The sequence below is a fragment of the Tenrec ecaudatus genome, chromosome 14, assembly GCF_050624435.1.
Source record: "Tenrec ecaudatus isolate mTenEca1 chromosome 14, mTenEca1.hap1, whole genome shotgun sequence".
NCBI lineage: Eukaryota > Metazoa > Chordata > Mammalia > Afrosoricida > Tenrecidae > Tenrec > Tenrec ecaudatus.
In genome coordinates, this window is record NC_134543.1 from 14,991,211 (window position 1) to 15,017,958 (window position 26,748).

Sequence of the window (26,748 nt, forward strand, 5' to 3'; positions counted from 1 at the left end):
TTGAAATTTTGAAAACTATGGCCTTGGTCACAGTGATATTGCTAGGGTGATCTTGAAGGGGGTGCAAACCGTACCCAGTGACACTGTCACATGGAAAAGACTGTTTATAAAAATTTCAGTAAACATTAAAATTTTATAACTAAAAATATCCTTGTACTTATTTACAACAGCAAAAACATTTTTGTAAGCCCAGCTTCCGTGTATCAATATACTTAAATCGCTAACATTTATGCTAATTTACCTTTAAACAACACCTTGTGAAAGGGGTGAAGGTTTACAGAGCAGATCTGTTGTGATTTTTTTCATCAGCAACGGAGGCATAGTGGGCTTTGTGTCCTCGATTTTTAGATCCCACAACGTAGCACCACTCATCCTCTCCCACCCCGTTTCCGATTTCCATCCTTTCTCCTTTCCTAACCCTTCTGAACTTTGTCCTTGGGTAAAACTGCCCTTTTGATCTCAAATGGTTGATTATTCTAAGGTGTGTGTACAATCCTAATGCTTGTCCCGCCCATAAACCTGTCAATGTCTGATTGGAAACAGCCATGGTGGTGAGTTAAGATGCAGACCAGGAGGATGGTTGTAGGCTTGGGGGTTTCACTGGCCACTGTCTGATGAGTAAGTCTGGTCTTTTTTTGGGGGGTGGGAGGTTTAATGATTTTGAGTTTTGTTTCATATTTTTCCTCTTACTATCCAGGACCTTCTAATGGGGTCCTTTTCAGAAAAGCTGGTCATGATAGCCGGGCACCACCTCGTTCTTCTGGTGTCAGGGTCATGGAGACTGATGTCCATGTGGTCCACTGGACTAATTGTTTCCATGCAGCTTCACTTCATTCTCTATTGCTCTGGATAGTTATTCATTTACCTTTTGAGCCTTCTAATGCACTCTGGTCAGAGCCGTCTTTTAAAAACATTTTTTAAATTCTAAGTTTTTTATTAAAAGATCATTTTATTGGGGGCTCTTACAACTCATAACAATCCGTACATGAATTGTATCAAGCATATGTGTACGTATGTTGCCATCATTCTTTTCTAGACATTTACTTTCCGTTGAGCCCTTGGTATCAGCTCCTCTTTTTGCCCCCCCCCCTTGTGGCCCCTTGATAAATTATAAATCACTACTTTCATATCTTACACTGACCACTGTCTCCCTTCCCCCATGGTTTCTGTTGTTCGTCCCCTAGAGGGTTGTGTTATGTATCAGTCTTTGAGCTAGGATCCTGTTCCCCGTACCTTTGATGTTTCGCTATTCCCAGTCCTCTTCCGGGCTGTCATTATTACCCCGTGACCCTAGCTCTTCAAATCATGACATGGTTGTCATCGTGTGTATAGTTTCCATCGTTACTGTAGATAACTGTAAAAACATTTTATAGTCACTGATTTTTGTCCAATATTGTTATTATAATCAGTATTTGTGAACTAAGTTTTGAAAGAGAGATCCACAAAGGCTTCCACTCAGTCACTAGTAAGTAATGTAACTATTCTGTAATTATTCAGGGAGCAACATTTTATATAACCAGTTTGTTCTTCAACTCTGCTATCTGCTGATTACAGCTCACAGTGACCCTTCAGGACAGTGTGGAAGTACCCCTGTGGGTTCTGAGACTGTAACTGACAGGTGGCCTAGGACTTCTGACCTTCTGGTTAGCAGCCCAATGTGTAACCCTCATTTGGTTGTTAGTATTTATATAATTTAAGGAATATTACATTGAAGCCATTTACACCTATCACATTACCCTATGATTAACATTGGTAATAAACTTTATGGATTTTTTCTTTGTGGTCTGGTATGGGAAGAGGTTCACAGGGTGGACCATGTGTGTGTGTGTGTGTGTGTGTGTGTGTGTGTGTGTGAGTGTGACATCATGGGTTACCACACTGGGTGAGACGTTCCGAATTAAAAGTCGGTGCTCGGTGACCTACTTCCATCAGGACCACAGCTCTCAGAAACTTTCTGGAGCACAGTTGTATTGTGATGTGTGATGGAGCTGTCATGACTCAGAATCTTTTGGAAGGAAACTGACTTTGTTTTGTTTTGTCTTTTTGCTTTAGCTTTTGAAAATGCAAATGTCTGGCCCCAGTGTTATCCCAAATCAAATATGAGCGCATCTGGAAAATGGGTTCTGGCACAGTTCATTGACTTTAATTCATTCAAGAAACATTCATTAACTGTTCACCATGGGCAGGGCATGCCTGAGTTTTGAGTTTGGGGTCCTCTCAGACTGGCTGTGTGACTTTGTACAAATGATTTGACCTCTCTGAGCCCCAGTCATTTGACCTCTCTGAGCCCCATAGTCATCACGGTAGTGTCCCACCCTTGCATGGCATGGCCAGCCACATGGTTGAGGAACTAGACTGTTTCAGTTATCTTTCCCTGGGAAAACCTCACAATCTAGTTGGTAAGAGAGCTACGAAGGGCCCTCATCTATTAAAACTTAAAAAAAAATTAAAGTTGTTTTTAAATGAAATTTATGCACAAATTTGGTTCTTATTAAACAATGTCTGTACCTCTCGCCCCATGGCATGGATTACATTTTCCACAATGTATCAGCAGTCTCCTATTCAGGTTGTTTGAGTTCCACTGTTGTAGCTTCTCTGCTCGTCCTCATCTTCCCACCTTTGCTGTAGGGTAAACGTTGATTGCTTTGTTTCATTTAGAGAGCAGTACTCACTGTGGGTTCCAGATAACAGCTTAAGTTTTAAGTGCTGCACAAGGCCAGAATTAAACCTAGAACTTGAAAAGGGGCTGTAATTAAACCTAGAACTCCGACTTCAGGTGCTTGGCTTTAGGGTAAGAAAAAGATGGAGAAATTGGTTAAACATCTATCCTGTTAACACACTGCCCTGCCCTGGGCGCTCAGGTCAGCCTCAGGCATCACTTTCCCTGAGAACCTTTCTCTGCTGCGGCAGTAGCTCCTACGCCCTCTACTTGCTCACGACAGCAGGGCCCCTGCCCGCTCTCTGGTTGGTATCAACAGTGGGTGCTCCTGGTATGTGCCTGGAACTTACAGTGTTAAATGATCAAGTGATTGGATGGTCACCAGGGATCAAGTTGATCTACTCTTGACTTTGTATGAAGTCCATCAGAGGAATTTCCAGGTAGGAAAATAAGATAAATGTTTAAGAAGAATAACCAGTTTCTCCTTTTGTGACTCCCATCTCTCTTTCCTTCCTTCCTTCCTCCCTCCCTCCCTCCCTCCCTCTTCCATCTGTGCCTCCTTCTCATGAACATACTTCAGTATGGCCTCACAGTAACTAATTACATCTGCAGAGATCGTATTTCGAGGTAAGGCCAAGTTCACAGTCACTGGCCATTAGGACTTCAGCATATCTTTTAGGGAGATGCAATTCGACCCATAGCAAAGAGCTCCCTACTCATTGTTGGCAGAAAGGGCTAGCAAGGGGTCCAGATAGTGACGTGTCCAGGAGATGAGGGGACTGTCTTGGAGAGAGGAAGCGGCAGAGAAGGAACCAGGTCTGAGGAGCGCAACCAGAGCCCGGTGGTGACTTCAGGGTTGGGAACAGTGAGCTTCATGTCAGTTGGATGCTGAGCAGACAGATGGCTATGTGGGCCTGGAACTCAGGTGAGAGAGGCCATCTCGGAGGGAAGAGGTTTGGAATCATCAGTCAAGGTCAGTAATCAGAGCGGGGAGAGAGGGTGGATGCGGCTGTCCAGGGCAGGATGACGGGACCTGCGGGAGCCCTCCGGAGGATGAGAGGAAGCCGAGGCCGAGCAGCCCTCAGAGGAGAAGGGAAAGCAGAAGAGTGGCCTTAGTGACAGGCCCTGCTTAGGTTGGTTCCATCTCTCCCCCTTTGACTTGTTTGTCCCTATTTTGGCTTTTCTATTTTGTTCTTAAGCATCAAGTCTGCCTCGAGAGTCAGCTTCCTGAGGATCAGTATTACCCAAAGCACCGGGGCTGGCATGCTCTCCACCACCGTCGGTTGAAGTGACCCACGGTCATCCCTCTTCTGTCAGTTACGAAGTCCACAGGGGTTTCAGTTATCTCAGGCTCCGAGAAGAAGCAACTTCCTTCGGCTGTGGGTGTGTTCAGAGACCTTTTCCCCTTCATAACTAGAAGAAAGAGGCAAGAGGAAGTGAGTGACCTTGTCCATGGAGAGACATCATCGTTTCCAGTGAACCCCAGAGCACGGCATTTGGATGTTTGTCCAGCAAACCCGTCCTTTGGCTCTGCAGCATGCGAACAGTTGGGGCAGCCCCAGGCCTGATCTCAACAAATGACTGATGAGAACTCATCCCAGTGGGGCAGCACCTGCTCTTAGTTTGTGCCCCCGCAGCATCCATGTGCTTCAAACCCAGAAATAGTGGTTTGTTGCTAGTCTGCATTATTCTCCCGCCAAGCAGTCCTTGATTCCACGGCAGGTAGATTTGTCAAAGCAATCAGAAGTGACTTGGTGGCATGAGTTGGTTTGGGTTTGGGGCCTCTGCTTCAGCTGAAATTTGAAACCGAATCTTCCCACTTCTTCCTTAAACAAATACCATCCCATATCTACAAGGACAGTGACTAAGGTTACAAAATAATACTCAGGGCCATCAAATCATATGGTAGTGTTTAATTTTTTGTGAGCTGGGTGAGTGCACAAGTGCTTGCTTTAGTCTCCCTATGTCCTTTGGATGTCTGATATAAATTAAAAAAACCTTAAAAGGCTCATGCACTTCGATTCCATTTCATTAGCTTCAGCACACGCATTCCGTTTCATTAGCTTTAGCGTGTGCTAACTTGTTTCTAAATTCTTCATGTTTGAAGGATGGAAAGTGACTTGTAAAAAGCAGGGGAAGAGAACGTTCCCTCCCTGTGGGAAAACGTCTCTGTCCATTATAGCAACAGCTTCCCTGCGCTGGTGAAATTCTCCGCATAACTTCCATTCCGAGTTTCACAACATTCTTTCAAGCAGGGCCACGAGAGGCTTTAGAGGATTTGGGGAGAATTAAAAATCGAACCAAATTTGTAAGCTGCTGTGGTGGAGGCTTGAAGAAGGTGGTGAGACTGGAGGCCATTAGCAAGGATGGCCAGTTCCTTGCCACAGGTCACCTCGGTGGACTCAGCTGGCTGGAGTGAGTCTGCACGTCAGGTGGGCAGGCATGAAAACCTGGTGCCTTGGAGAGAAAGACCTGAACTGACCCAGCTGACGGAGAACCGTGTGGAGAACCCGGACACAAACTCTAACCTGCCTTGTGATTGTGAAACCAGAGAAGAGGTGGGTCCGGCCCCGTGTGACCGAGCTGAACTGCCCTGTAAGGTTTCCTAGGCTGTAATCTTAAAAAAAATTTTTTTTAAATCATTTTCTTGGGGGTTCATACAACTCTTATCACAATCCGTACATACATCAATTGTATAAAGCACATTTGTACATTCGTTACCCTCATCATTATAAAAACATTTGCTTTCCACGTAAGCCCTTGGCACCAGCTTCTCATTTTCCCCTCCCTCCCCCCACCCCCTCCCCCCTCCCTGATGAACCCTTGATAATTTATAAATTATTATTTTGTCATATCTTGCACTGTCCGACGTCTCCCTTCACCGACTTTTCTGTTGTCTGTCCCCCAGGGCAGAGGTTATATGTAGCTCCCTGTAATCGGTTCCCCCTATCTGTTCCACCCTCCATCCACCATCCCAGTATCTCTACTCAGCACTGGTCCTGAAGGGATAATCCGTCCTGGATTCTCTGTGTTTTCAGTTCCTATCTGTACCAGTGTACATGCTCTGGTCTAGCTGGATTTGTAAGGTAGAATTGGGATCGTGTTAGTGGGAGGGGAGGAAGCATTTAGGAACTAGAGGAAAGTTGTATGTTTCATCGGTGCTACACTGCGCCCTGACTGGCTGCCTCCTCCCCGAGACCCTTCCATAAGGGGGTGTCTATTTGCCTAGGCTGTAATCTTTATGGGAGCAGACCGCCCGGTTTCTTTGGTGGTTGTTGCTGCTGCTGTTTTGTTTTTCTTTTCTCCCATGCAGTCACTGGTGTGGATTCAAACTGCCAACCTGTGGGTTAGTATCTGGGCCCTTTGCCATTGTGTTCCCAGGGTCTCTCACCCAGGCATGAACCCCAAAGTTGGAAGTTCAGATCTGATAGAGGAGCCCTTGGAACACAGATGGGCGGTCTGCTTCCCAAAGGTCACCACCATGGAAAACACTGAGGAGCCTAGTTCTTCTCAAAAATACACGAGGTTTCCCCATGAATTGGAGTCAAGGGAGGGGAGTTGCCCCGAGAGTGTCCTGCTCCTTCAGGAAGGCGTGGACCTGCCCTTGGTCAGGCCAGTTTTCCTGCCTTGTGATTTCCTTTCCTTGGGTCAGCCGTAGGTAGCTACCACCTCTGTTTATTTCTCGAGAAGCCTAATGGATTGACCAAGACACTGACCAGTAGAGTTAGAACTTGGCTTAAAAATTTTTTTTAATATGTCTATTTTAAGTAACTATAGATTCACATGCAGTTGTAAGAATAGTACAAAAATGTCTGTCTAAGCCACTCTTGACTCAGTTTCCTCCTATTGTAACATTTTGCAAAATTTTAGTACAACATTGCAATCATTATATTGACTTTGACTCTGATAGTCAAGTCACAGGACATTACCATAAGGATCTCTCATAGTCAAATACACACACACACACACACACACACACATATCCACCTACACGTTCTGTTTAACCTCTCACTTCTCTTAAACTTCTGACGACCATTAATATATTCGCCACTCGTACAGTTTTGCCATTTCAAATATGTTATATAAATGGAATCTGTATATAAACTTCTTTGACATTTTTCTCTTGGCTTTGACTCTCAGCTCTGCCCAATATCAGTTGGATAACTTTGGGCAGATTGCTTCTCAAATCCATGTGTTTCTCAGCCCCACGTGGGACGATTGTATCTAATTAGGGGCAGTGAGGATTCGAGGCTAAATGGAAATCCTCTAGCCGAGGAGCTGGTATTTCAGAGGATGGTCTTCATCGCTGCTGCTACTTGCGACTCCTATTTTCCCCTGTGACCAACCAACGTCTCTTCAGATGAGCTTTTTTTATTTTGCAAACTCATTGTTTCCTGCATTTACCAAGCGAGTACATGCTTCTGCACAAATAATGTAAAGCACCACCAAACGCTGGCAAGCCGACCGTTTCCACGCTCACCGATTCCATGCTCACCGATTGCACGCTCACCAACCGGCTGGGGTTCATCAAGCCATCACATTTCAGTGGTCGTGCTGGAATTTCTGTTTTCATTCCAGCTGCAAGGAACTTGTACAGTGTCACCGCCTTGTTGCCCTCAAGAAACCCAGGGCTTTGGAGTTCCTTTGCTGCAAACCTGCTGTTTCCCGCCAGCCCGGTTCCCCTGTGTTTATGAGATTTTCGTTATTTATGAGGTCTGAGCTTGGTTGTGTGTGTGGTTTTTGCTTTAGGCTATTTCACTTTCAAGATGCGTATGTATATATGCCCAGTGCGATGTTCTTTTTCTCTTTGAACTTAGGCTTTAATGGAGGATACAGCGATTAATGAAATAACCACAAACAAATTCTACAATCTATACTAAAAACCGAAGGGAAGAAAAAATCTGAAGACAAAACACAGGTTTCAGAGTCTCTTCTTACATCCATGTTGCCGTTTCCTTCTTCCATTTATTTAGTTTATTTTGGGTAGTTTCACCAGCACACAGTTCCCATGTCATAGGTTTCACTGGTCCAATCACATAAGAATTACGCAACCATCGCCACCTTCAATTCCAGGATATTTCTCTTCCCTTGTACGCCTTGTTAGCTCTCTTTCCTGCCCACCTCCCCTGCCATGTCCCTTCGAAACTATTACTCCGTTTGTTTTCTCTGTAGGCTTACCTGTCCTGGGCTTCCTTCCTGTCTCTGTCATTGAGGTGGGGCTGTTTGTTTGTGTTTTGTTTTGATTTTGTGTGTTTTCCTGTAGAAGAGCTCTTTTAAAATCCTGTCTTATAGTCTGCAGTCATGTTTTTATAAGGCTCTCACGGATTGTATTAGATTCTTTGCAAACTCTTGCTTGACCACCCTGCCTTTTATCTAAAGGAAGCTCACATTTACATTTGGTTGGAGTTCCTTCAGAAGGTCAGCCCCTGTGGCGCAGGGAAGACCTTGGCTGCCATCCATTGTGAGTTAGTGTTAGAACATAAGTGGTGGTGGTGACGGTGACCGCTGTTGCGTTGACCCCAGGGCATGGCGACCCTGTGTGTGCAGAATAGCACTGGGCTTTGTGGGGATCTCCATGCTGTGACCTTTCAGAAGCCGATCCTCCAGGCATCCTAGGTGGGTTTGAACTGCCAACCTTTCAGCCAGTAATGGAACACGTAACCGTTTGTATTACCCAGGCCTCCTAACTTAAATCCCCGAGGGCAATTTTCTCTCAGCTGTTTGTGTGTGTGTTTTCGAATCCTCATGATTGTCCCATGTGTGGTCTGCCTGTCTAACTGTAGTTTCGCGTTTGCTTTAAGTCCTACACCTCCAGCCATGGAGTCCATTCTAACTCATAGCAAACTGCGTACATTCTAACATGATCTCTGCGAAAGACAAAGGTTCTTACTGTGGCTTTTTTCTCTGTGGAGGAGTTTTCATCCATTTACAGAAGATGGTTCTTCAAGTTTTTTCCCCTGTAGAACATAAGCTCCATCAGAGCACAACTGTCTATCTACTGTTGTCACTAAAGCCAGGCAGAATGCTTTGCTAACTGACCCCCAGTACCTAGAGTGACAGGCTCACAAACTTACCGGGCAGTTAGCTCTCCACTGCCCTGTCGGTCGCCAATTCGATGGCAGTGAGTTTTGGAGTTCGCCTAGCTACTGAATACCTATCGACTTCCTTTACACTTAAGATTCTTATTTTGCATTTAGATGGATTGGGTGGACAGCAACAGGTCTTGGTGGCTCGGAGTTTAAGCACTTGGTCGCTACCTGAAAGGTCAGCAATTCAAACCCACCAGCAGCCTTCAGGAGCAAGAGGGGGCAGTACACTTCTGAAGAGATGACACCCTTGGGAGCCCGGTGGGCCAGTTCTACTCTGTGGCCTTGAAACAGAATCCATGTGACGGTTGTCGCCAGGCACGGCCAGCAGTTGGGTTTCGTCAGCCTTAACTCACGGATGATCTTACTGCCTCGGTGGTGAATGTTGACAATCCTTTGTATTACTCAGGCATCCGCACACGTTTATCCATCAGGTGTTTACTTCATCGTCTCTTGGGGCTGCCTTTAAAACATGTAAAAAATGATTTCGTTTGAGCAGTTCTGGAACGTTAAGATTGCTGTGTCTGGAGTCCGCTTTCTTGCCAAACTTTTGAGAGTCTGCCTGGTGACCCTGGTGGATGGGGACCTTTTGGGGCGAAGGGCTATGTTGGAATCGAAAGGACGCAAGCATAGGACGCAAGCACCACTTGAGGAAGGGTTCTTGGCCATCAGGTGGTTTTATTTTGAGTTAGCATCTTAGGTATTCCAAATATCCACTGACCTTATCTTGACTGTTACCCGAGTAGACCTCAAGAATTTCACATGCATTTCTTTCGGTGCGAGCTGTTTTCCTGGGGCTTTAAAAATAGCCAGCCTGTAAGGTGAACGTGTGAATCCTGCACGTGTTGTGGGCTAATTCAGGTGTGTATGTAATAAAACAAGGCCATTTTCATTGGTAAGAGTTATAGATAAGATTATAGATATTTCCACTTCAACCCATTGGACCATAAAAAGCAAATTTAAATGTTAGTTTGGCCTACCCAGCTACATAAAGCTTTCCACTTTCTAAAACCAATGATAAATGATCAAGGATGATTATTATTTTTCACTTTAAAACTTTTGATTACTTTTTTAATTTGGCCTGGATTATTACAAACTGGTCACTTAATTAAGTATGAGTTACACACAGACTCGTGGATAAAACTTATATTTTATCCTTTAAAATTATATAATACATCATCACTAGAAATTACAGATTTGGAAACCTGTGTATTTAAAGCCATGATTATGAAGTATTATTCAACCTTTTAGCTTAACGAGAATAAATAAAATGCTGTTGTTATCCAATTTGACTCATGTTGGAATAAAACTGGATTCTTAGGATTTTCAATGCTTGCGTTCTTTGAGGAATTGACTATCAAGCCTTTTTTTGCTTCCCAGGGGAGATTGGTAATACTTGTACCCCCCAGGGACTACCAGACTTATTTATTGTCTAACGCAGTTACAGACCAAGAGAGGTTTCTTAGCCTACTGGCATTTTCACTCGAGAGCTGTACCCAGCGTGCCCTTCATCTCCCTCACCATTAATACGCCACAGTCCTGGGGTCTCCTGAGCAGATGCGGAAGTAAGCCTCATTTGTTTACGTGGCAGGGCCTCCGAGTCCACTTACAGCATAGCAGACATGAGGGCGCTGGCTGTATGGGGGGCTTTCTTGCCCAGGGCTTTTGGTTTCAGATTCCACTCACAGTACTACTGGAAGCCTCAGTGGCCTCCTGCTGCCCGCCGTCCGAGTGGAGGAGCGTGGTTGTGCCTTATCTTTTTTAATCCTCACAGTCAGGGAGGGCGGCATTCGTTTTTCACCGTGGGTGTGTTCTCTGAACTCCTGAGTGGTTGGGTAATGTGCTCAGGAGCACACAGCTCAGAAAGAGAAGAGCCAGGATTGGTTTGCTTTTGTCATATTCTACTTGAACTTTGACTCATAAATTTATGGGGGATGCCCTTTAGCATGTGGTGAACATGTAGAATTTTGCATGACTTCAGGAAGTCCATAGACCTGGCTGTGGACCTGGAGCCTCTCAGATGATGCAGGCTTGCCCACCCCCACCCCCCTTCCTGGTACACCAAGACCCTTTCTCCTTTTTGTTTTGTGACTCGCGTGAGGGTTTACTGAGCAAATCTGTTTTCCATTCAGTCATCCATACACATTTAAGTTCATCTTATTGATTGCAGTCCCTCAATGCAACATCACTGATTACACTTCTCTCTGTGTTTCCTGTTTCCATTACCCGCCCCCGCCCCCTAGTCATTGTGACCTTTGCCCTTGTGAACTTGGCCGAGTGGATGATGATTTTAAGGTGTGTGAACCTCCCTACTCTAATAGTCTGCTAAACACTGAGCCACCGGGGTGAGTTCATTTCCAATCTCCCACCAATCTGTGTTTCACCCCTAAGCCTGGTTGTTGTTGTGTTTTTAGTCTTGAAATTTCCACCTTTCTCGTCCACTCTATTCCAGGATGTCTCGTGTGATCCCTTTCAGAGGGTAGTTGGTCGTAGCCAGGCCCCATCGCGCTCTCTGGCTTCCGGGTGGTGGAGACTGGTGCCAGTGTGGTTCTTTAGTCCATTGGGCCAGTTGCCTCCACGTGTCTTTGAGTTTCAGCTTTCCTCCAGACAGGGAGAGACCAGTGCTTGCCATTTAGATGGCCGCTCGTGACCTTGGAAGGCCGCCACTCATCCAAGCAGGATGTCCAATTCTGTCCTTGCCTCAATTTGTCTTTCTCCAAAGCCAACGTTTGGATTATTGGCGTGCAACTCAGGACCACCTTGTTTTTAAGAAAACAATCTGCCCAGGAAAAATACCCCCTCCCCTGCCCTGAAGTGCCCCTGCTAATGGCCTGCATCTGAAGCTCTCAACAGAGGCCACTTGGGGGTATTGACTCTGAGCCCGGCCCAGGACTCCGGGCGACCCCGCATGTGTCACTGAGCCCAATGGCTTGACTGCCTGGACTCCCCTTTTGTAGTCTCTGGGTGGCCCCAGAGCCGCCATCCTTTCAGCCCTGCTCAGGAAATAGCCCCTCTCAGGGAGCAAAGACGGGTGGCGGGGGCCACGGGTGGCGGGGGCCATGGGCGGCGGGTGGCACAGGTAAGTGCTTGGTGACTCACAGAGAGGTTGGGGCATACATCCACCCTGAGGCACTTTGGAAGGGAAGCTGGGTGGTCTACTCAGAAGACCACAGCCATGCAAATACACGGGGACTGGCGTTCAGGAGGGCTGACTCGGTGGAGGCTGGTTTGGTGTTTTGCTGTTGAAATTTGAAAATGTAATCTGAAATGGTAGGCTGTTTATGGCGACTGGAGAGTGATGACAAGAAGAGCTAATATTACACTGGAACGGACTGTGTATGAGGCATCTTGTAAGTGCCTTAGATGTTTTTTCACTTACTTGGTTCCTGCAACAAGCCTATGAATGAAGATCTCCTAACTTCATCTCCATCTTACAGATGGGTAAACTGAGACACAGGTGTTAAGTAACCTGCCCCAGGGCCACGTGGCAGGAAACACAGCTGGAACCATTCTTCGCAACTCCTTGGTCCGCATCATTCCTCCCACTGTGTAACTTTGAGGCCCCTTCAGGTGGCCTGCAGTGGGGCTCAGACCCTAACCACAGGGCCACACTGTGATGGGGATATGCATAAGAAGCGATATTAATTATAATTAGGCTAGATCCCAGAGGTGCTCGGCCCAGCTGTTAGATGGGGGGCGGGGGCGGGGTGTCTTTCATGAGCTGTTCCTGGCACGGTTGGAAGCATCAGGCTGATGACACACCAGGGGAGTTCTGTGCTGATTCTCCAGAGCAATATCTGTAGCACAGTTTTTGGATGAGATTGAGAGGCTTCTGGCTTCAGAGTCTGAGTCCCAATGAGAAAGCACCGTAGGACCAGTGAGTCTGCTGATGTCCAGCCACACTGAGGGGTGGGGAGGGATGAGCAAGATTTAGCTGCTGTGCCGGCAGTGAAAGATTATTGGTAGGATCCTAGCCTCTCAGGCAATAGGAATTTACCCTGAGTAGAGTCTCTGTTAGAATGTATCTGAAACCTGCTTCCTCCTTTGCTCTGTCTGCCCACTCATCTCACAAGGGTTTCTTTGTAGCAGGGAGCAACAGTAATTCCAACCTGTCAAAAGTGATCGTCAGAAGCGCACGGAGCTATTCCTAAAGGTGCCTGTCTCACTGTATAGTGCAATTACAGTTCCTGAAAATACTGCGCTCACTTCTTGGTCTTTGGCCAGCCAAGATGAGGAAGGAATAACTAAAACTGGAAAGTATTCAGGAAAACATTGTTAAAAATTGTTTCCTGCGAATTAAATGAAGCCTAGCACGGGATGAAAAGGAACTCTGGGGGCAAGGTCAGCAGTTCAAAACCACCAGCCACCCTGAAGAGGGAAGATGAGGTTTTCTCCTCCCATAGTATAGTCTTGGAAACCCACAAGGGGCAGTTCAACTCCATCCTGTAGAGTCCTTGTGAGTCATGTCAACTTGATGGTGGTGAGTTTGGTTTGGGAACACTGGAATATGGGGTGAATTAGCCTGAGGTTCCTCTCTTTGCAAGGAAAAAGAGAAAGGGTTATTTATCCACAGCCCTTTCTTAAGTGTGGACTGAGCTGCTGAGCTGGCCCCTTGAGGCTGGTGAGGAAGAGATCTGAACAGAGCCTTATTGATGAGTTCCTTTTCAGCAGTGGAATCTTAAGGGGGACATGGTTCTGCTGTAGATTAGCCAGAATGACTGGAGAAGGGAAGTTTCTGGCCCCCCCTCAGTCACCCTTCTGGTGGCAGTACAAAGCCCAGCACATGAGTGGCTTTGCCTGTACTGAAACAGTGATCACGCCTCAGTATTTCTCTTAGTCTTGGGTCATAAGATTGGTATACTGGCGTTTTTTTTCTTCAATCTTAGTTTCCTTACAAAAGTGTTGTTTCGGCGTTCAGGACTAGATCTCTTTGTTCACAGCAGTGATGGTATCTTGCTTTCTGTAATGCGGGCTGGTCTTTCCCGGCTCCTGGAACGTGAGCTCTGGAAGGGCAGGATTTCCTCTCTTATTCCTTGCTTTCTCTCCAGTCCCCAGAGCAGTGTTGAACGGTCGTTGGTGTTCAGTCAGTAGTCACCGGATGGGTTGATGAATCTAAGGCATTTATCCATTTTTCTGAAGCACTGCAGTATAAAAATACACTTTAAAATTTGTGATTAAAAATATATAACAAAACATTTGCCAATTCAACAATTTTCACACTTACAAATCAGTGATAGATAACTCAAACCAAACTCACTGCCGTCGAGTCAGTTCTGACTCACAGTGACCCTATAGAACAGCAGCGCTCAGCCTGTGGGTCACTTCCCCTTTGGGGGTTGAACGACTCTTTCACAGGGGTCTCCTAAGACCATCAGAAAACACAAACATTTCACAATATATAATTACATATTGTTTTGTGATTAATCACTATGCTTTAATTATGTTTAATTATGTTCCATTTGTAACAATGAAAATACATCCCACATATCAGATATTTACATTAGGACTCATAACAGTAGGAACATTACAGTTATGAAGTAGCAACAAAAATATTTTTTTCCATCTTCATTCTTTTAAAAAAAATTTTCAATCTTCAATCTTTAAAGAGAAAGAAAAGCTAATCAAGTTTTTCTCTTTTTTTTACATTTTATTATGGGCTCATACAACTCTTATCACAATCCACACATATACATACATCAATTGTATAAAGCACATCTGTACATTCTTTGCCCTAATCACTCTCAAAGCATTTGCTCTCCACTTAAGCCCTCTGCATCAGGTCCTCTTTTTTCCCCCTCCCTCCTCGCTCCCCCCTCCCTCATGAGCCCTTGATAATCCACAGATTGTTATTTTGTCATATCTTTCCCTATCCGGAGTCCCCCTTCACCCCCTTCTCTGCCGTCCATCTCCCAGGGAGGAGGTCACATGTGGATCCTTGTAATCAGTTCCCCCTTTCCAACCCACTCACCCTCCACTCTCCCAGCATTGCCCCTCACACCCTTGGTCCTGAAGGTATCGTCCACCCTGGATTCCCTGTGCCTCCAGCTCCCGTATGCACCAGTGTACAATCTCTGCCCTATCCAGTCCTGCAAGGTAGAATTCGGATCATGGTAGTTGGGGAGAGGCATGTTAGTGTCTCCACAGGTCTGTCTGAATAGGACAGGCTGGATGAACTATCTGCAGAAAAAACAATGGGATGGACAGTTCCGGGGGGACTTGGGGTGGGTTAGGGGGTAAGGAAGTGGTGTTAACAAACACAGGGACAAGGGAACAACAGGGGACCCAAAATGGTAGTGAGGGGGGAGTGGCAGGCCTGGTGGGAAATGATCAAGGGTAAGGTTGCGTAGAGAAGAGGTATAGCTGTAGCCCAGGTGGGGACAGAGCATGGTAGTGGGGCAGGAGGAAAGTCAAGGGAGATGGAGGAAGGAGCTGGGAGTCAAGGGGCATTTATGGAGTCTAGACAAAGACATGTACATACAAATATATATATGAGGATGGGGAAATAGATCTATGTGTCTATATTTATAGGTTTAGTATTAAGGTGACAGAAGGACCTTGGGCCTCTACTCAAACACTCCCTCAATGCATGAATAATTTCTTTTATTAAATTTGCACTCTATGATGCTCACTCTACTGACACAACTGCTGAAGCCAAAGCGGGTGAACAAGTAAATGTGGTGAAGAAAGCTGATGGTGCCCGGCTATCAAAAGAGATAGTGACGGGGGTCTTAAAGGCTTTAAGATAAACAAGTGGCCATCTAGCTCAGAAGCAACAAAGCCCACATGGAAGAACACACCAACCTGTGTGATTGCGTGGTCCCAAAGGGATCAGTTATCAGGCATCAAAGAACAAAAAAATCATATCATTGGCTGCACACCTCCATGATACGATCGCCGAAGACAAATGGGTGCATAAGCAAATGTAGCGAAGAAAGCTGATGGTGCCCAGCTATCGAAAGAGATAGTGTCTGGGGTCTTAAAGGCTTGAAGGTGAACAAGCGGCCATCTTGCTCAGAAGCAATAATGCCCACATGGAAGAAGCACACCAGCCTGTGCGATCACGAGGTGCCAAAGGGACCAGGTATAAGGCATCATGCAAAAAAAAAAAAAAAAGAATATATATATGTGTGTGTGTGTGTATGTATGTATGTATGTGTGTATATATGTATATATGTATATGTGTATATATATATACCATAGTGAATGAAGGGGGAAGTGCAGAGTGGAGACCCGAGGCCCAAGTGTCGACAACTGGAAATCCCCTCACAGAGGGGTTTAGGAGCAGAGACGGGTAAGTCAGGGTGCGATGTAGTACCCATGAATAACACAGCTTTCCCCCAGATCCTGGATGCTTCCTCCCTACAACTACCATGATCTGAATTCTACCTTGCAGGACTGGATAGGGCAAAAATAATTTTATGGTTAGAGGTCACCAAAACAAAAACTTTTAAAGGGCCGCAGCATTCGGAAGGTTGAAAACCACTGCTGTAGAACTGCCCCCGTGGGTTTCCCAGACCCTAACTCTTCTGGGAGCAAAAAGCCAGGTTTCTCTCCCACAGAGCAGCTGTTAGGTTTGAACTGCTGACCTTGTGGTTAGCAGCCTCATACATAACCACTGTACCACCAAGGCTCCTGTCAATGATAGAAATGATAGTATAATGTACTCTTTAAAGAATGATCTTGATTGTGTTTCTGGGTCTTTGTACTCTTCATAGCATCTTAGTGTCCAGGAAAGTAACTCGGATGGATGGGAGCAGGTCATCTGTAAAGATACTGATCCCAATTCATGCCCACGACATCCTCCTTCCAATAATACATTGAAATTGGCTTATCCTTTGCTCTTTCCCTGTGGGTTACACATTGCAACCTCAAAGCAATCTGGCCCTTGATGAGTTCAGTTAGTTTCCATTTAATAAAAGTTTCACTCTGGAGGATGTGTGGACAGTTTGCGGAGCCCGTCAGTGCCTCTGGCTGAGATTCACCCCGCTGATATGTCTCGCTACCTGCGTCCCCCAACACATCTCTTACTCATGCAGAGCATGGCCAATGGGATGTACATCGAGGATTTGGTCACGATGGTCCTACAGTTGATGTTCATGTTCCACATGATTTCTACACTCGAAGTCCAAGAGGATTTGCTTATGTTCAATTTGAGGATGTTCGTGATGCTGAAGATGCTTTACATAAGTTGGACAGAAAATGTATTTGTGGCGGTCAAAGTGAAATCCAGTTTTCAGAGGGGAATCGGAAGACACAACCAGGTGAAGGCCAAGGAAGGAAAGGGTACAGGTCTTCTCACTATGATGATTATGACAGATACAGACGTGATGAAAGCCCAAGGTCTGAAAGGAGGAGATCAGCAGGAAGCCTATCTTTGGATTACGATTAGAGAAGACCGTATCATCCTAGGAAGAGTAGACTGACTGGAAGAAGCCATCCCAACCACCACAGACCCAGGTGCAGCCGGAATACCCAGTACCGCTCTGCTTACTCTGCACCGCAAGGAAGACCCGAGAACGGCAGTGCGCGTGACCAAAGGGCGGGTGGGAGGTGCTGCAGTATGATACTGTGTGAATATTTTGCCTCTGGTCTGAAAACTGAAAAGAATGTTAGAGAGCTATAACTACATGGGACAAGGGAAGTCACTTCACGTTTGAAAGTAAGCGTGTTCGTCAATGAAAAGGAACTCAACTCTGGAATTGTGGAGACTAGTCCCTAAGCACAAATAGGTGAATATTGATCCCTGAGTAACAGGCCATCAGAAATGACTGAAAGCTGAAAGGCCTGACCAATAAGGAACACAGCCATAGTCTCCTACAGGGCCTCTCGCTATCCGTCTGTCTGAAACTGAATGGGGAAAGATGGGGTCCAATAGAAACTTTTTCTTGGTTGTCTCTGAAGGGAGGCAGGGCCCCTTTTTTTGCAATTGCTGGCAGATGTTGCCTTGGTTTATTCTGGTGCCAGTGTTTCTGCTGAATTGTTTGTTGGTATCGTGAGTTTATTTACTTGGACACCACCTGCCATGTACATCTTCCTTAAACTACCGTCTCCTGGGTAATGCCAAGAGCATTCTTGACAGCCAGTTGGTGTGTCCCCTCCTCCTCCTCCTCTCTCATAGTATATTCAGGAAACATTTATTCAGTCCTTAGTGTGGGCAGGAAAGTAGATACCATGTGTTTATTGTCAATAAATGTCTACTGTGCACAGTTTAGTGAGTCACTAACGTCTGGCCTCATTGCTTTGAGGGGTATTGATAATATTTTGCACCACTCATTCTGATGTGTGTGTAACAACCCAGCATGCTATCAAAGAGGAGTCATTTTGTGGTTGTCTGCCGTTTGTAAAAAGTAATCAGTATTTCTGTTTGCCTCCTATTAATACAAATAATGAGGCAAATGTTTCATTTGTAATCAGTGGATTTATTGTGCAGTGAAAAGTGTCACTTTGAAAACCCAGGGGACATTTGTTATTGTTAGTTCTTGGCGTCCCCATTTACATTTTGATTAGCGGACGGTCGTGGTTGATGTTTTTCCCTTGGCTGTAGAGTGGATGTGTCCACTGATGAAGCCTAGAAGAACGTGGTTAAAACTAGACAGAAAAGGAAGTAACACGTCCTCTATGGTGGCCGAGAGGAAAGAGTTCAGAAGTTGGGTGCTTCATTATTGCCGGAGCCTCAGTGTGGCGGCCCTGCAGGGCCCTGAACTAGGCGAATGCTTGTTAAGCACCCTTGCTAGATGATCTGTGCTGGGTGAGCTTTGTCTAGTGCCATCTCCTCTCCTCTCTTTTCTGATGAAAAGTCTCCTGACTACTGCCTCTGCTAAGAACAGCGTCAGGATAAAATTATCACTGCAGTTTTATATGGGATTAACTTTATCAAACCCAGTGCATCCGTGGCTTAAAAAGCCCTCCAGCTAATGTGTGTCCTGCTGCTCTGCTGTAAAAATAGCCCAACTAAAAAGACTCTTGAAATAATTAGACGAGAATCAACTTGGGGATTAGGAAAGGGCTGACATTCTGACAGGATTTGGACCTGCTTAGAATAGCTGGTGTCTTGTTAGAGGTCTTTTTAGAGGACTCTAACTTGGGACCTTGTACCTTTTACCCAGGCTCAAAACTGGCAAACTATGTAACCAAAAGCTTTTTTTTAAATGAAATCGCCTTGCACTCAGAGTGAAGCCATTTCATTGAAAGTAAGTCACATGATCTGTGGATTATCAAGGGCTCATGAGGGAGTGGGGAGCGGGGAGGGAGGGGAAATAAAAGAGAGGACCTGATGCAGAGGGCTTAAGTGGAGAGCAAATGCTTTGAGAGTGATTAGGGCAAAGAATGTACGGATGTGCTTTATACAATTGATGTATGTATATGTGTGGATTGTGATAAGAGTTGTATGAGCCCCTAATAAAATGTTTAAAAAAAAAAAAGAAAGTAAGTCACATGTAGGGTCTCTGAAGAAACAGTCAGGTTTGATGTCATTCATTGTAGGCTACATAGCACACACAGTTATCTGTACAATTTTAGGGGAGTAGCTGTGAAAGGTTTTGAACAGATGAAAAAGTCATTGAAATGGAAATCTATTCTGATGTTCTGGGCACAATAGAAAGGGGAAAGAGAGAATGCAAAACTATCCAACAATAAAGAAGTTCTATATAAATCAATGCAACCGTTAGGCTATCCTGCCTAAAGCAAAGAGGAGCAACAAAAATTGTAAAAGACACATGGAAACGATGAGTCCAAAGGACTGATGGACCACATCCACCCCAGTCTGGGAGGAACTAGGTGGCGGTCAGATACCACTGCCAACCGCGCAGCAAGGGATTGTGGTAGAAAGTCCTGGGTAGAGTGGGAGAAACATGTGGAAGCCAATTTGAAGCCATCAAACCAATCCAGACTGAGGGAGACTGCTGGAACTCCCAGACTATGGTCCTTAGTCCCCCTTCAGACCCGGGACTGAACTCATGCCCTTGGCTCAGCTCTCTGCCTCACAGCGGACCTGTAGGCTGAATGATAACATCTGGGGGGTGCCCGCCCCTTACAGTGACCAACCACGCAAGAGCCAAAGGGTAGCATTTGCTCGGGGCTAAAACTAAGAAAGCCGGAAGGGGCCAGAAAAGGACCCGGGAAACACGGAGGAAGTAGGAAGAGTGCTATGTTCTGTGGGAATTGTAATCAAGGTCACCAAGCAAATGTGTCTGAAGTATTGAATGGAAAACTAATCTGCTCGGTAAACTTTCCCCCAAATCCCAATAAGAAATTAGAGAGGAGGAAAAGATGCCGAATTTAGATCCGTGGCATAGGGGCCTATCTCAGGGTGAGCTCTACAAGTCAAGTTGGCTGGCTTTGATCATCCTTGAGAAAGGGAAACCACACGGAGTTAGTTTCTGAGCAGGAAAGTTCCGGGGAAGCTGGAAAACAAGGAGTGGTGGAAGGCACACTCAAAGCCACCAGTAAGTTAGCGTCTGGTCTATGGAAAACGTACTACAACCAAACCAAGCCCGCCATCACCCCCGGTCAGGCATGGCCCGGAAGGTTTGGACACAAGGAAGAGATGATACGTGTTGGAACAAACCCTAGGTCAGGGCTCAGGAACCTTTTTCTGCCAAAGGTCATTTGAGTTTTATAATATTCACAGGCCATACAAAATTATACACTTGAAAATTGCTGCTATATTTGGTCAAACATTTAATTAACTCACCCCTATTTTGGTTTAGTGCTTATGTGTTCGGCTAACTGCAAAGTCAGCAAGTTCAAAACCACCAGCTGCTCTGAGGGAGAAATATGGGGCTTTTGACTCCCATAAACAGTTACAGCATTGGAAGTCCAACAGGGGCAGCCCTATTCTCTTCTTCAGGGAATTGCCATGAGTCACAGGTGACTTGAAGGCAGTGAATTGAGCTAATATGATGGCTGAAACGGCTTCTCTTTGGTGAGGTATGTGATGCGAGCTGCTATTGATGATCTCATGGGCTTTACACAGCCCACAGGCCAGACATTGCCCGCCTCTGCCCGAGATTAAGTGATGAGTGGCCACAGGTGAAATTTGGGATGTCCAGCGTTGTGGTCTTAGTATTTGTTTTAAGAAAGAAAAGATCCTGACTCACACGAATTACACGATTACTTCAACACGCGCTCACTCAGTTATCGACACGGTTTGATTCCCAAGGCCAGGTTATTGTGTGGAAATTGTCATTATGGGACAGCAGAGGCTTGTCACATCATTACATAACTGTCAAGTTACGTCCATTACAAAACTGCCAAATCGCATCATTGCATAGTTGCCAAGTTACATCATGACATACTTAAACCACAGAGAATCATAGCCCAGCCAAGTTGCCACATATTCGTCTTTGCCTGCATTATTCTAGCCTTGCACCTTTCTTCTTGCCAGATGCAAGTTGGTAAAACTCTAGTCAGACAGTAGATTTTCTTTTTACTGTTGCTATAAATGCAAGATGTGGCATGAGATAGTCAATAAGTGAGGAATAGATATAGTTATGTTTTCTTACTTTAAAAATATAACTTCATGCTAGACTTAAGTTTTTATTGTTTTGGCCACATTTGAAAGTATTCTATCTGCTAAACATATGGACCAATAATAATTATAATTATAATTTTATAAAGTGTTCCCCCATAACTTCATGGCAGGTAGGATATATAGTCCTTTGGAAGGGCCCTCAACTGAGCAAGGTCTGTGACTGGCCTGGGAGTGAGCGAGTTGTCTCAACTCACTGCCTTTGAGGCCATTCCAAATCATGGTGACCCTACAGGACAGAGGAGAATGGCCCGTGTAGGTTTGAGATGATAGAAAGCCTCCTCTTTCTTCTATAGAGCGACCGGTGGTTTAGAACTGTCAAACTGGGGGTTAGCAGCCTGACATGTAGCCTCTCACTATGCCACTAGTGCCCAAGTTAGCGAGTGATAGAGCCAAGTGATTGCACCACACCCTTCTCATGGCGTCACAGACTCAGTGAGGACTTGGTTTCTATGCTGCTAAGCAAAGCTTTGAGAAGACAGTAACAGCATGCACTGAAACGCAAAAATGGAACCCCCCCCCCCCCAGCCCCTTTGGGCAAGATGCTTACCTGGCTAAGCGGGCAATGAAACTAGTTCCCTTGGCGGCCGCGCTCTGGGGTGAAGTGGTATTCCTGATCATCTTTGGGAACGAAGTGGCGGTCATACCAAGCTTGCTAACTAACAGCTGAAACCACTCCTTTGTTCAAAGAGCTGTTTTGAGTGCCGTATTTGGGAAGATTTAGAAATAAATGTCTGTCCGTATGTTAAGCAAAAGATACTGACTTTATATATCTTTATAGTGATCTGTGTTAGGCTATCGGTGACTATGTAATATTTCAGGTTATTTGTTCCTTTAATTAAGTAACCCCAGATAACTGTGCTTTGTCATTACGATGTGTGTATCTATCTATGTAATTTGGTAAAAGTTTAATGGAAAATTAACTTCTCACTTGATAATTGTTTTTAAAAATATTTTTATTGGGGACTTGTACAGCTTTTATCACAATCTATACATCCATCCATTGTGTCAAACACATTTGTATATATGTTGCCATCATCATTTTCAAAACATTTTTGTTCTACTTGAGCCTTTGGTATCAGCTCATCCCCCACTACCCCCACGAACCCTTAATAATTTATAAGTTATTTTTTTTCATGTCTGCTATAGTTTATTGTGCCAGCCTGGCCGATAAACACAAGTAGGATTAACTGAAGGGCAGAGGGATAAATGGCTCAGTGAGCCTCACCTTGGTTGTTCTGTGCCTCAGTTTAAAGGGGTACACTACCTGTGGGATGCCTAGCCTGTGGACTGTGTCGCTGTAAGTTGAGGTCCCTTTAAGCCCACACAATTGGAATGTTCATCTCTGGAGCTGGGGACTGACAGTTGATGACAGTTGGGGACCTGCCTTGCTGTTTGCTGCCTGGGTATATATAGCCCAGGTCTCTCTACAGAAGGGGACTGGCACCTGGCAGCTCTCAAGCCTTGAAGGACTGCTAGTGCCTCACTGCTTTATAATTTAACTGTTAATTTCTTGTATTATCTATCTGTATATAATTTAATGGTTTATTTCTTGAATTATATATCTATCTTTATAAATATATTTATATATAATTACTAGCAATCTGGTTTGTCTCTCTAGAGAACCCTGTCCAATACAATGTCTTACACCAACTGCTGTCTCCCTTCACCCACTTTTCTGTTTTTCATCCACTTGGGAGGCAGTTACAGGTCAATTGTTGTGATCGGTTTCCCCTTTACCCCCCCCCCCCCTCTGCTTTTCCCATCCTCTCTTGGTATCGCTACTCTCATTATTGGTCCTGAGGGGTTTATCTGTCCTGGATCCCCCGTGCTTCCAGCCAGCTCTCATCTGTACCAGTGTACATGCTCCAGTCTAGCTGGATCTGCCAGGTAGAACTGGGGTCATGGTAGTGGGGGGAGGGGCAGGAAGCATCAAAGAGCTAGAGGAAAGTTGTATGTTTCGTCGGTGCTCTGCTGCACCTGCCTGGCTCGTCTCTTGTCCCACAGTGCTCCCTGGTGCTAGTGGCCACATTCATTCCCTGCGTGTCGAGGCTGTTCCACTTCCAGTACTTCTTTTTAGAGGGTTTGTTTTTAAGTACATGTTCTTCCAGGAGCCTGAGCGGCGCCATGGCTAAAGCAGTCAGCTGCCAACCCAGGGGTCGGGCTTGAAGCCACCACTCGCCTCTTAGGAGAAAGATGAGGCAGTTTCTTCCATAAAGCTGTGCCGCCTTGGGAACCCTGGGGGGCAGTTCTTGGTTGCACGGGCTGCACCGAGTTACAGTGGACTTGGCGGCCATGGCTTTGGTTCTCCCTTTTGGAAGAGTATTTATTGCCCACTCCCTTTTGCTGCTGCTAACGTGCTTTTATTGATCATCTGTCCTTTTATTCACCTTTCACATGTGGTTTCATTGTACAACCAGATCATTAAACTCAAAACTGCAAAAGATAAGAAAAAGAATAGATTCCGTGGAAGACGCCGGAAGATTTTTTTCTTTGCAGAGGGCATACCCTTGTAAAAGAGGGTGTTACTTTTCCATTGACATTTATTTTTCTTTTCCCACAATCATTTTGCCGTGATCTGTTCTTTAATTAGGCTCAGGTAATTGAGGATGCCAGGTCATTGTCAAACGCTACACTACTTTGACCTCAGGTTAAGTAATAGGAGACTTAGTGAACTCACGCTAGGTTCTTCTTTAGAAGCCCAGGTGGAGGGCTGCCAACTGCAAGGTCTGCAGTTTAAACCCGCTGCTTCTCCAGAACAGGAGGAAGGTTTCTGCTCCCAGTAAAGACTTGCAGTAATCACATCACCAAATAAGCAGAGGAGCTGGGTTATCAGGAAGAATGTGATATCTGGATTGAAGGAAGGCTTATGAACCTATGACGTGTAGATGACTCAGCCTTGCTTGCTGAAAGTGAGGAGAACCTGCAGCACTTGCTGATGAAGAGCCAGGCTTGCAGCAGTCGGTTTGGATTACACTCAAGTAAAGAAGACAAAAACCCGCCCAACTGGACCAGTAGGTACTGTCATAAACAGAAAAGACTGAAGTCGAGGATTTTGTCTTTCTTTGGATCCACAATCAGTGCCTCTGGAAGTGGCAGTCAGGAGAACAAGTGACACATTGCTTTGGGGACAATCTGCTGCACAAGACCTCTTTAAAGTGCTGAAAGCAGGATGTTACTTTGAGGTCTAAGGTATACTTGACCCAAGCCAGGTCATTTTCAATTGCCTCATAAGCGTGTCAAAGGTGAACATTGAATAAGGAAGACCAACGAAGAATCGATGAGTTTGAACTATTGCGTTGGCAGAAAATATTGAAAGTACCATAGTTTGCTAAAAGGACAAACTCACATATTTGTCTTAGAAGAAGTACAAAGGGAGTGCTCCTTGGAGGCAAGGATGGCAAGACTTCATCTCATGTACTCTGGACATGTTAGCAGGAGAGACCAGGAAGACCCTCAGTGCGATAGGCAATGTTTGACTGCTGTACACCGGGTCTTTCTGAGTCAGGTGACTCAGCGGCACCTCACAGCCACAGCGGTTCACAGCCTGAGAACCTTATCTCGGGCTCGGTGAGCTGTACTAGAAGTCATCTGGTAGTGTCGGGGGTTGTGAGTTGGGTTACTGGCTGCAAGGTTTGCAGTGTAAGGCCTTGAGTAGCTCTGCTGGGGAAAGATAAGGCTTTCTACTCTTGGAAACCCATAAGGGCAGGTCTGCTCTGTCCTATGCGGTTGCTATGAGTTGTCATGGCTCAGTAGCCGTGAGTTGTGTTTTTTTTCTTTTTGCGGGGAGACTCATATTTATCGAGTGAATGAAGAAACAAATATCATCGCACTGGGAAAACCTGCAAAAGACCTCCTTGAAGTGTTGAAACGCAAAGATGTCACTGTGCAGACTAAGGTGCACCTAATCCAAGCTAAAGTATTTTCCGTTGCCTCACATGCACGTGAAGTCTGCACGGTGAGGGGAGAAAATGGAAGAACTGGTGCCTTTCCGTTGTGACGATGGCAGAGAAGCCCGACTACCCCCGGGGTTGCCATGCGCACGGGCAAGTCCGTCTTGGAGCAGAGCCAGAATGCCCTGAGCTGGAACCGATTCTCACAACAACAGTGCTGACAGGCTTCTAGTTCTGGCTCATTTTCCCCTCAGGCTTTTTGTAATGAACTTGAATCGATACCTATTTAAAATGAAATTTCCAATATTGTTAGACAAATCAAAGAAGTCTATAAATACCAAACATTCTTTGCCTCTTCATAATGGAACAACGTTATGAACTTTCCCATCTTAAAAACTAATCATATTGTAACCATGACATCTAGTGGGATGAGAAATGGTTGGGGAAAAGCATGACTGATTGGTTCTGTATATATGGAAATTCTACAAAAGCATGACATTCAAGGATTAAAATGTAGAAAGATTCTAGGTATCACAAGCATGTAAGCATTTCTAGATTAGAATTACAGTATTCACTTGACTGTCTTTAAAAAGAGCTGCATTTGATTTTGGCCAGCCTGAAGATAGAACTGGACCAGAGGAGCAAGAGACATAGAGGCAAATCCTGTCATCCTTTCCTGGAGCATATGACGGGCTGTGGTCAGTGTCCAACTTGTTACACTGTCCTGTTTCTGAAACAGCTAATCAACAAAGAATTTTCCAAATCATCTTCCCCCCCCCAGCTCTTGTACAGTTAGGTATATTCCTGCTTCTTGGTCTTAAAGTGTATAATTTGTGAAAAATGAATGAAACCACTTTCCATATCGATTCATCAGTTTTTATTTGGTTTCCTCTCTGGATGTGGCATGAATAACCCATGCAGGGTTAGTGGGTACAATTTAATCCAGTGCATCTAAGGTTCGTTCAGAATTGACACCTGACAGGACCCAATACATAGTAAATATTAAAAAATTCTGTTTGTGAAAAATTCAGGAACAGTCCATGGTGATCTTTGACCACGTTGAACATGGTTTATGTTACTGACCTGCACCTATGCAGCGTATAAACATGCCTGTTGCCTATGTACTTACTACAATGAAAAGTGGAAACACATTCCATTCCAATGTGTGATGGCTTATACAGCAGCTGAGACACAAGAGAGTCTTCATTGTTTCACTAAAAATCAGTTACTGAGTTCTTGCACCATTCTCGGAACTTCTGTCAGTATAAAGGGGAGTTGGCATATTCCCACTTTCAGAGTTTATTTCATGGACAGGTTCATTCTAAAGGCACAATTAGTTTCCTTCTTTGTAAAATATTTCAACAGCAAAATGCTGATGAAATTATAAGGTGAAATGAATATTAGGGCATGTTTGTGTAACCCCCTGGGGCCACATGGATGCTGACCCATTGTGTTAGTCTGAGCAAACTAGGGAAACAAATCCAGAGAAACTCATATGTATATAAGAGTTTTATATAAAGGGTAAATGTACATTCAGAAAGCATCCCAACCCAGTGCTGTCCATGCCCATAAGTCCAACAT

General features: G+C 45.1%; 1 protein-coding gene and 1 pseudogene across 3 annotated transcripts in view; both read left to right on the forward strand.

The window, feature by feature from the left end:
* Positions 1-26,748, forward strand: part of PTPN21 (protein tyrosine phosphatase non-receptor type 21) — an 83,561-nt gene that overhangs the window by 5,280 nt on the left and 51,533 nt on the right. The gene's annotated exons all lie outside the window — the stretch shown is intronic.
* On the forward strand, positions 16,602-17,987 carry LOC142426064 (serine/arginine-rich splicing factor 10 pseudogene; annotated as a pseudogene).